Source organism: Dipodomys ordii, unplaced genomic scaffold, assembly GCF_000151885.1.
Source record: "Dipodomys ordii isolate 6190 unplaced genomic scaffold, Dord_2.0 Scaffold151, whole genome shotgun sequence".
Lineage (NCBI taxonomy): Eukaryota > Metazoa > Chordata > Mammalia > Rodentia > Heteromyidae > Dipodomys > Dipodomys ordii.
Window position 1 is genome coordinate 1,049,645 of NW_012267367.1, and position 11,106 is coordinate 1,060,750.

Sequence of the window (11,106 nt, forward strand, 5' to 3'; positions counted from 1 at the left end):
CGGCGGCAGGCGACGCGGCTCTGGGGGCGAGGGCGGCAACAGGTGGCCGCGTGCGCGAGAGGCAGGTGGCCGGGAGCTGGTGGGGGGCCGCTGGCCTCGGGTGCGGACGTGGGGCCGGCCCCGGAGGCTTCTTTTTCTTTTCTTTAAAATTTTCTTTTCCTAGTCTGGAGAGAAGGAAGTTCTGCGAGGCGTTTCTGTTTTTGTGTTTTTTAAAGGGCTCCTCTTTCTCTTTGGTTCTCGTGGTGTGTGTGTGTGTGTGTGTGTGTGTTTGCACACGCTAGTCCTGGGGTTTGAACTCGGGACTTGGGCTCAAGGCCTGGCACCCAGCTTTTTGGGTAGTTAATGGAGATAAGAGTCTTGAGACTTTCCCTGCCCAGGCTGGATTCCAACCTGCATACTGGGATCTCAGCCTGCTGAGTAGCTAGTATTACAGCAGGGAACCACTGGCCTCTCTCTCTCTCTCTCTGTATACACATAAAAATGTGTATGTGTTTGACAATTAAAATAGCTAGCGAAAGTTGTGTACTAATCCCCCGTTGATTGGGTGATTGCTGAAGTAGGGTCTGTTTGCCTTTTTCCAGCCCAGAAAACCAGGGCTTGGCCTGGCAGAGATCTTTTGCCCACGAGGCTGGCAGATTCGAAAGGCAAATCTGCTCAGTTCTTAACCAGATTCTGTTAAGACCTCTTGATGACTGTGACACCGATCATGCTGCTTCTTTCTCAGACAAAAAAATAAAAAATAAAGAAAAAAATCCGTACAAAGGGCTTTTAATTCGAAATGGGGGTTTGTGGGGATGGTGCTTGTGATCAAAGTTACTCCTCCTGACATTCAGAGTCTTCAAGTACCCTATTAGCTAAGTGCTTTATTTTTCTCACCTTCAACTTCAGCATTTAGGGATGCTGTCTCTCCCTCTCCACCCCCTCAAGGGGAAAACTAGTTAAAGGAAGAGAACACAAACAACTCTTCACTTGGTTTGTATTGTTATGCCCCTCAGGCCATTCCTCCCCACCTTTTAAAATAGGTTCACTTTTCAGTCTGTTTCCATGGAAATTGGCCAAACCTTAAGGAAGCTATTCTATTTTGAGGCTGCATCTCCTTTGATTGTCCATTACTTGTGAGAATTTTCAATAATATACGTTTTCCTTGTGTCTACCTCATTGCTACCTGCTTCTGTCTGGGTATGGACTATATATAGCAAAGGTAAGGCCAGAATGAGTGAGGGAATCTGTGACCCTCTGGAACATTCTACAGTGTATCTTCAGGACATTTGGATTTCACTGACACTGGACACTGAAGTGTCTTTAAATGGTCCAGAGTTTAACCTAGACTCAACTTTCACCATATTAAAAAAACAGCAAAGGAGCAAGGCATTGACTCATGTCTATAATCGTAGCTACTCAGGAGGCTGAGAGTTGAGAATTGTGGTTCAAAACCAGCCCATGCAGAAAAGTCAGTGAAATTCTTACCTCCAATTAACCAGCAAAAAGCGAGTAGAGGTATGGTTCAAGTAGCAGAGTGCCATCCTTAAGTAGAAAAATCTAAGAGCATGAGACCCTGAGTTCAAATCTCAGTACTGACAACAGAACAAAGAAACAAAAACTGAAAATAAGGGTGAGTTTTGCAGTAAGTTCTGAGATCCTACTTAGTGTATATGGAGGCATGCAAGTGGACCCTTACCAGACAGTATTCAAGAGCTTCACGATCAGTTTTATATGGGTAATGTTTTATTCAGTCCCTTATATGTATAAATGAATTGCGAATCTATAAAGCCCTATCATACAGCTACTCTCAAAATGTTTTGTATTAAAGACTCTAAAAACATTTTTATTTATGTGATTATACATACACACATATGTATGTGTGTATATACGTTTAGCATATTTCGAATTACCTTTAAAATGCTTCATTAACATATATGAAGTGTAAAATGAGCTTGCTTGTGACTTTTTTGGTCAGTTGTGGGGCTTGAACTCAGGGCCTGGGTGCGGTGCCTGAGCTCTTTTGCTCAAGGCTAGTGCTCTACCACTTGGAGCCATAGCACCACTTCTGGTTTTTGAGTGCTTAACTGGAGATGAGTCTCACAGGGACTTTTCTGCCTGGGCTGACTTAGAACCACACTCCTTAGAGCTCATCTTCCTGATTAGCTAGGATTACAGGTATGAGCCACCAGCAGCGGGTTGTTGTGATATTTTAAAACATGTATACAATGCGTTTTGATCCTATACACCCTCCCTTCCCCATTACTCTCTCTGTTCCCTATTCCCCTTTTCTCATTCCTAATATTCATCCTTCTATTTCATTTTTTAAAAAAAAATTTAGATCCCACATAAGAGAGAAAAGAGACACTATTTGTCCTTTTGAATCTGACTTATTTCTCACAACATGATGATCTCCAGTTCCACTCATTTTCCTGCAAGACTAAAATAAAAAAAGAATTGGTAAACATACTTTCTGTTGGGCATCAGAACAATGATCTCAACAGATAACAAGTAGCCTTTGGAAAACTCGACTGCACCAGAGAAAGAATAAGAGTAAATGAAAAGGGCATGTCATATTTCAGTACTTCTATAAAAACATTTTTGACCTTGAGGATCCTCTGAAACGATCTCTGATTGGGTCTCCATATTCTCTGGACATGCCTGAAGAACTACTGTCAAGATAAGTTATAGGACTAATCCATGTTTTATAGATGAGGAGGCCCGGGGAAGTAGAGCAAATTGCTCAATGCAAATGAAGGCAAGTGGGCTTTATAATGATTTCGTGAGGGGTCAGAGACAAGAGTCTATAGCCACTTCACAATCTCACCTTTCTGATAACTAACTGCGCTCAGTTAGTGCACCTCTTGTCAGGCTCTTCCAATAGCAGGAAACCAAAGCACTCAGGAATACATGTATCTTCTGTTTACGTAGAAGGGTTCTTACAAAGTGCTTTGTTTCTCCAGGATGGAGGCTGCTGTTGCTGTGGTGTGTGAGTTCTTTGTATGGTGAGGAAATGCATGGAGTGTCTGTCTTCTCTTGGATTAGCACAAGAAGCATCAGATCTGTACTGGTTCTTAGGTAGGTCTTTCTGTTTTTCTAGCCAGCAATGTTTTTGGTTTTTTTTTTTTTTTTTGAGGGGGTAGTTGGTCCTCAGGCTTGAACTCAGGGTCTGGGTGCTGTTCCTGAGCTTTTGTACTCAAAACTAGTGTTCTACTATTTGAACCACAGCTCCATGTGTGGCTTTTTTGCTAATTATTTGGAGATAAGAGTCTCACAGACTTTCCTGCCCAGGCTAGCTTCAAACCACAATCCTCAGATCTCAGCTTCTTGAGTAGCTAAGATTATAGGTGTGAGCCACTCACACCCAGCTGAGCCAACTCATTTGATAGCTTTGTGGTGATAGGTTGCTGTGGTGGTGCCAAGATCAGATCTCAAGTCTTCCAATTCTGCCTTATGTTCGCTCCCTGTGGATTTGCTTATAAACAACAAAACCTCCTGAAACAGAACTGCATCTAGTCAATATGCAAATGAGCCATGAAAGATCAGGGCAGCCAAAGTGTGGAGGTGGGGGGGGAGCAGGGATGACTTTCCAGGGCCAAGAAACACCTGCTTCAAGGCCTGTAGGAGGCAGAGAGACCTGTGACTTTGTGTGAAAGTTGAGATACAACAATGCTTTCTGGCTGTGTGTGCCTCCAGTGAGACACTGAGTGAATGGGCTCCTTTATTCTAACAATGAGCTTAGGTATGTACTGTGAACTGTCCGTATTCCCTTGCTGTAGTTAGGTATTTGGTAGCTATGACATCGAAGCTCCAGTGTTCACCTCTCTGAATTTTAGTAATCTTAGCTATAATGATAATACCTCTCTCCCAGGTATGGTTGAGACTATTCCTCTATTGAGCTATAGTGCTTAGCCCATTGGGAGGCCCCCCAAATCTCTCTCTCTCTCTTCTGGTGCTGGGACTAGGGCTTGGATTCAGGGCTTCATGCTCTTGCTTGGCGTTTTCACTCAAGACTGGTGTTCTACCACTCGAGCCACTCCTCTGTTTCCACCACTTCTCATATAAAAACAAGTACACATTCATTGCTCATTTCACATCTATAAAACATTTGTTGAAGGAATAATGTGTATACATAAGCAAAATTTATGATATAAATATACCATATGTGAGCAATATGTTATTTAAATGTTCTCTCTTATCACATAAGATATATAATGTATAATACACAAAAATAAATACATTAGATAAATGATAGGTAGAGATTACTCAATTTTACCCCCTAGAAGCAAGTACTGTAAACCTTTATGCCTATTTTTTAGAAAAGTATCTACTTCTTTTCACATATTGCTCTAAGGGTTGGGGGATACTGAACTTAGATATAGATAATAAGTTAACACACAAAACACCCCCCATATATATATATAGTAGTCCCCTCCTTTATCCATGAGAGAAAAGTTTCAAAACTTCCAGTGGGTGCTTGAAACTTCAGATCATACAAAATGTGATATGTACTTTTCCTCCCCTATAATTATACAAGTTGGTGATAAATTCCATTATGATAAATTAAAGCTTCCCAAAAAAGATAGGGAAAATGACTTTTTGATCTAATGTTTGAGTGAATAATATTGAAGGCAACCTGGTAGGAACTGTAAGTATTTAAGTAAATTGTCTAGAATGCCTATGTTCTCCTTATAACTAATTTTTATACAGCATTGACATTTGTTATGCCTTTTAATATTCTTTTTTGCAGTGTTTGAACATAGGGTCTTACTCAGCTTGGTTGGCTGGTGTTGTATTACTTGAGCCAGGCCTCCAGCCCTGTTTTATGTTCATTTTTTTGGAGATGGAGTCCTGTGAACTTTCCTGTACAGGCTGGCATTGAACCACAGTTCTGTAAATCTCAGCTTCCTGAGTAGTTAGGATTACAGGCGTGAGCCCCTGGTACCTGGCTTATATTCCATTTTCAATAGCATCATAATGATATTATTTGTTGCAAGAGCATTGCATAAGTTAGTTTATGTATCAGACATTGTATAGGCTGGTTTATTCTGCACTGACAAAAGACCCCTGGTCTCAGTAACTGAAACCATCCAGATTTGGTTTTTGCCTTTGATACTAGGTCATTATAATCACTCAAGGATCCAACCTGAAAAGCAATTACAGTATCCATAAAACTTTGCTAGTGTTTGGCAAGAAGGAAAAGATTAAATGTTTCACCTGGAAATAGCTTTTACTTATAACGCATTGGTCAGAGGTAACTGAGAAAGTAGAAGCAAGAATCCCTAGAAATGTGTCCAGAAACATGCCCAGAAATGTGTCTAGAAATGGGCAACTGGACCTCTGTACACCAATGCAGTTCACAAATAGTGAGTCACTATGTGGAAGACCTTTTATATAAAGCATATCATTGAAATCTCATGGAAACCTGTGTTTTTCTTATCTCCATTTCACAGACATTGAAACTCTGAGCTTAAGAGCCTCATTCAACATCATCCAGATGTTAAGTTGGGTTTGAATCTAATTCTATGGTTTCAGGGCATGAACTTCTAAAAACTCCATTGGATTTAACTGGTCCACGGATGGTTGGGGTGAGGTAGCTACACTTAGTTATTTTCAATGGACAATCTTCTGTTACATTTTCTGAGTACATTATGATTACTTTCTTAGCCTAAATGCCTAAATAAATGTGGCTGAGTTAAAATATACACATAGTTCAAGAGTAAAAGTCCTTTGCTGTGGAAGTGTGGTAAATAGTCTCCTGAGATGCCTTCATTATTAAGAGACCAAGTTTGACTTACCTTCTTCCTTTTAGATCTTGACTGGTCCTGTGATGGCTTTGGATGCAGTGGAAGTGACATTTGGAAACATCTGAGCCCAGCTATCTTTTAAGAGACCAGAAGTTTCGGTTTCTTTTCTCATGGAATCCATGCTGTGAGCAGCCCAAATCTCAGAGAGCAGAATCACACTGACTGAAGACCACAGCTTCACTGACCTGCCAGCTGATACCCAGGCAAAGCTGAGCCATGGGAGTGCAGCACCTTGGATGCTGAGATCATAAAAAGTCCAGGAAAAGAATTAGAGAAGGTTCTTGGCCTATGGCTATTTTTCTGACTCAAACTCTTTTCTTGGTATCAAGTACACACACACACACACACACACACACACACACACACACACACACACACACACACACACATCTAGAATTAGCTTAAGAACTCCCATCCCAGATCATAAGCAGATGAATACTCTAGGTAATTTCTATCAAGTGCAGGTACTCAGTAGGTTCTGGAATGAGTTCCTGTTTGGAACTGCCACCACCACCACCACCACCACCACCACCACCACCACCACCACCACCACCATGTTTCCATTCTTCAGCAATACATATGCAATGAGATTTGCAAGTACTTGTTATGTGCCAGGTCACCTAGAAGGTGCTTATTGAATTTTCTCTCATTGACTTGTCACAACAACCTGGTAAGTGGGTTTATTTCTTTAATTTGGAGGAAGAAACTGTGGCTCATAGACGTTTAAGAAATTATCCATGGGCAATATGGGTATAGCAGGACTTGAACTCAAGTTTAGCTGATTGGAAATCAACCAAATTGGGTGGAAATTATCCTGTGTCTCCCAAGTTAACTAACAGGTATACCATCTTCACAGTTTTTCCTCTAACAGTGTATGTATATACTCCCTGCAGTATTATTTAATATTTTATTTACATTGATTCATGCTGAAATGTAAATGCAAATCTTTATTAATAGCAGTTGTAATAATATACCTAGTATACTAAGAATCAGAAAATCTAGTACTAGATAACAATATTTAACAAATGGAAGGTAATAGTAAAAGTTAATCCACAAAAGCAGACAGTGCTAACCCTGCTCAGTCAGCTCACATGACGTCTTTCTTGTGTAATCAGAGAAAACAATAACTCACTTTCTTTTTCCTTTTTTTTTTTTTTTTTTTTGAACTCTGGGCCTGGGTGCTGTCCCTGAGCTCTTTAGCTCAAGGCATGTGCTCTATCACTTGAGCCACAGTGCCACTTCCGGTTTTCTGGTGGTTCATTGGAGATAACAGTCTCACAGACTTTCCTGCCCAGGCTGGCTTTGAATCTCCATCCTCAGATCTCAGCCTCCTGAGTAGCTAGGATTACAGGCATGAGCCACTGGCACCCAGACCCTTTTTTCTTTTCTTTCATCATTTTTTCTTTCCTTCCTTCCTTCTTTCTCACTCTTTCTCTTTCTTCCTTTTTTTTTTTTTGGCTAGTAATGGGGCTTGTACTCAGGGCCTGGGTGATGTCCCTAAGCTTTGTTGCTATGGGCTAGTGCTCCACTCAAGCCATAGTTCCTCTTCTGGCTTTTTGGTGGTTAATTGCAGATAAGAGTTTTACAGACTTTCCTGCTCAGGTTGGCTTTGAACTGTGATCCTCATATCTCGGCCTCATGAGTGTGCTAGGATTGCAGACATGAACTACTGGTGCCCAGCAGTATCTCATTTTCTAAGAACAAAAGTCCTACTATGAAAGTCTTACCCTCATGTCCTCAGCTAACTCTGGTTTCTTTCCAAAGACCCTACCATCAATTGCCATTACAAGAAGCTAGCGAGTCAACATTTGAATTTGTAGCGACAAATTCAGCCCACAACACTCTATTTCTCATATGCAACAATATATTCATTCTGTATCAATGGTTCCAAAGATTTTAAACTCATTTCTGAAGGATCTGTTAAACCTAAAATCTTTTAAAATGCAATCTGAAACACGTATGAGGGAAGTCAGGGGTGGGGGGAGTGGGAGAAAATGAGGGAAGGGGTAACAATGTTGGACAAGAAATGTGCTTGTTACCTTACTTGTGTAACTTTAACCCTTCTGTACATCACACTTAATAAAATAAGCTCCCCAAATTTAAAATATTTACATTCAAACTTTTGTCAATATATTTTGTATCTGTTTTATTTTTTGAAACTCCCTTTTTGTATTACCTGTCTTCTGTAAATAATAGAAATTGTACTACTGTTTGCATTTTAACCTAAAAAAAAAAGCACACCTGTGAGTGTAAATAAGGGCAATATTCATCCTGAGACAGAATTCCTCTGTGGTTGTAAACTTCTGAAACCATGTGTTCTGTTTGCCATGTGAACACTATGTGTTCCCAAAATACACTGGTGGTCAGGAATTGGACAGACGTTTTCATTCAACGTGAGAGAGATCAGAAGGAAGAAAGACATGATACACCCCAAGCAAGCCCAGAGTCTAGCAAAGCAAATGACACCAGCTTTCTAAGACTCCAGAGTAATTCCTTATAGTTTGTACTCTACACTCTGCCCACTGAGGTAGCAGCACCATTATCCTAGCTCTAAGACATAATCATAGCTCTTGCCTCTGCCGGGTGTCTGGCCTGTGAAAACCAAGTCAATGATCCTAGGGATTCCTAAGTCAGCTGGGAGGTAATTTTTTTCCCTCTTCCACACACCTGCCATCCTGTCCTATCAAATGTGAGAAAGAAGTTTAACAAACTTTTTTCTCATTTTGTCCTGTGGAGTCCCTCCCCTTCAGGTCCAATTAGCAATATTTCTGCTTACATGATACCATAAGCTTTTTTTTCCCCCTGAATGATAGCCCAGACATACTCTTGGATTCTTTAGTACATACTTTCTCATTTTTTTTTTGCAATATGAATAGGATGAGAATGTTCCAGATCATCAAGTTCTGTTTTGCTTAGCAATCCCTTCTTCAATTTGCCCTTTTGTATTTGTATTCTACAATAATCAATCAGATGGAACCAAGCTGCTCCTTCAACACTTTGCTGTGAAATACTGGAGTTCACTGCTTGCAAGTTCTACCTTCTATAGACCAGTAGAACATAGTTCATGCAAGTTCTCTGCCATTTTCTTTCGAGAAGCACCTTTCTTCAGTGTCCAATAACGTAGTGCCTTATTGCTTCCATCTGAGACTGCTAAATGGTTTTACCTTTCATATTGGTACCATCATTGCATTCATTACTTATAAATTCTCTAAAAGCATGAGGCTTTCTTCCAGCTTTCCTCTTTTCTTTCTGAGAACTCACCAGATGCCTTTTAGATCCACTGTGCTAGTGCATATCTCAAAAGCCGAGCCTCTGTCCAGTTCCAAAGTCGCTTCCACATGTTTAGGCCTTTAGCTTAACAGTAGCCTGCTCTTAATGCTAAGTATGTGTTAGAAATCACATGAGGTGGCCAAAACAAAATGCAGTAGGCTGGATGGCTTAAACAACAAATACTTTCTGACAGTGGTAGAGGATGGAAAGTTCAAGATCAAGGTTCTGTTAGGGTAGGTTTCATTCTGAGCTCTCTTGGCTCTCTTCTCTTCTCTCATCTTGTTTGCTTACATGACCTCCATGTGTGCACATGGTGGAGAGAGAGAGAGCGCTAGCATACTGTTATCTGTTATAAGAGCTTTAACCCCATCATGAAGGTTCCATTCTCCTAACAAAATTTAACCCTAATTACCCTCAGCAAAAACTCCTTCTCCAAATAGCAACACACTGGGAGTAGTGAGGAATAGGCCTTCAGCATTTGAGTTGAGGGTCACAAACCTTCAGTTCATAATATGAATCTATAACACCCCCTCATTTGGCTTGGCTTCTATCAATGATAAGGATGATGTTTCAGGACCCAATATATACTCTTTACTTGTACTAACTTGGGCAGAGAAAGCAGGTACTATTTATTCCAGGAATAGGTCAAGTTGCATTGAGATGCTGACAGAGGTGACAAGCTATTGTGGTAATTGAGCATTGTTGGGAATACTAACTGATAGACTGACTTTTGTGCATTTCTTTCTATTCCTTGTGATTTCTCTGCACCCCATCCAAGTAGGAATGAAAAAGAACTTAGAGAAGGAAGGAGGCAAACTTTGCATTCGTGAGCAAATTCTTGGATTTCTAGTTCTAATAATATGGATTCTGAGGGGAAGGGAAAGAACTTAGGACAACAAATTTTAGAAAGAAAATATGAAAAAGAGAAGATTCTCCTCCCCACCCCCAGACCTTCCATGAACAGATGTGTTTTGGGAAGAAAGAGTTAGAGGAAAAATGAACAAGAATTCCTCAGATTCCTGCTCTCTGTATGAACACAAAGGAAGTGGAAACATCCGCCCTCAAGCCTTTGGAACCAAAGATCAGAAATCATTTGGATAGAATTCTGGGGGTGGGAAGCAAGATCCCACAGAAAAAGTGGGATCTGTCTAGTGCAGAAGATGGTAAAGCCCCACCCCATCCCAGTCTATTCAATAAAGTGATCTTACCTCTCTCTCTTAGGACCTGGGGTCTACATTCCTCTTTTGAACCTGGATGGGTGGGTTTGTGAAGGGTTTGGCCAATAATGTGCTTCTGAATGAGTCTGTGATTTCTGAGGCTAAGTCACAAACAAGAACAACGACGCCTTTCTCCCTTATGTGCTGTGACCCTTGGGTTTAAGGGATTGAGGAACTGTACAGTAAGTCTGAATCCCTGGAAGCTGCCATGCTGTGAACTTCCCTCTGCACACAAGGAGAGGACCTGAGTGGGTGGCAGTCAGCAGCTCCAGCTGAGGCTCCAGGCTGCAGTTAACATCCACGGACAGACAGGAAAGGGATGGATGTCTCCAGGCAGTGCCAGCTTCCTGCTGCTCCATCATTTGGGATTGGGTCCTACAAGGTGATATTCCAGACTTTGAGGAACAGAGATATGTCCTTTGTCTGAATTCCTGAGCCACAGAAACAGAGTGTAACAGTATGGGTGCTAGCTGTGTAGCTGTGTAGTGGTAACTCACTGTGGTTTTAATTTGCATTTCCCTAATGGCTAATGATGTTGAACGCCTTTGATGTATTTATGAGCCATCTACGCCTCCTCGAAGGGAGAAAATATTCTCTTGCTCAGTGGCTACTTGGGCTGTTTATTTTTTTTTATTGTTGAGTTTTGAACAGCTTTAGTTAATCCTAGATATAATTACTTTGTTGGATATGGCATTTGTAAATGTTTTCCTTCTCACTATTCTATAGTTGGATTTTCACCATTTTTTTTTGTGTGTGTAATAAGATTTTGCATTTAGGGCTTGAACTAGGAAGTGCTCTACTATTTCAGCCATTGGAGATTACAGCTATGCAGC

At 40.9% G+C, this 11,106-nt stretch overlaps 1 protein-coding gene across 1 annotated transcript in view; it reads right to left on the minus strand.

Moving 5' to 3' along the window:
* The window catches only part of Zhx2 (zinc fingers and homeoboxes 2), a 143,342-nt gene that overhangs the window by 131,482 nt on the left and 754 nt on the right, over positions 1-11,106 (minus strand). The gene's annotated exons all lie outside the window — the stretch shown is intronic.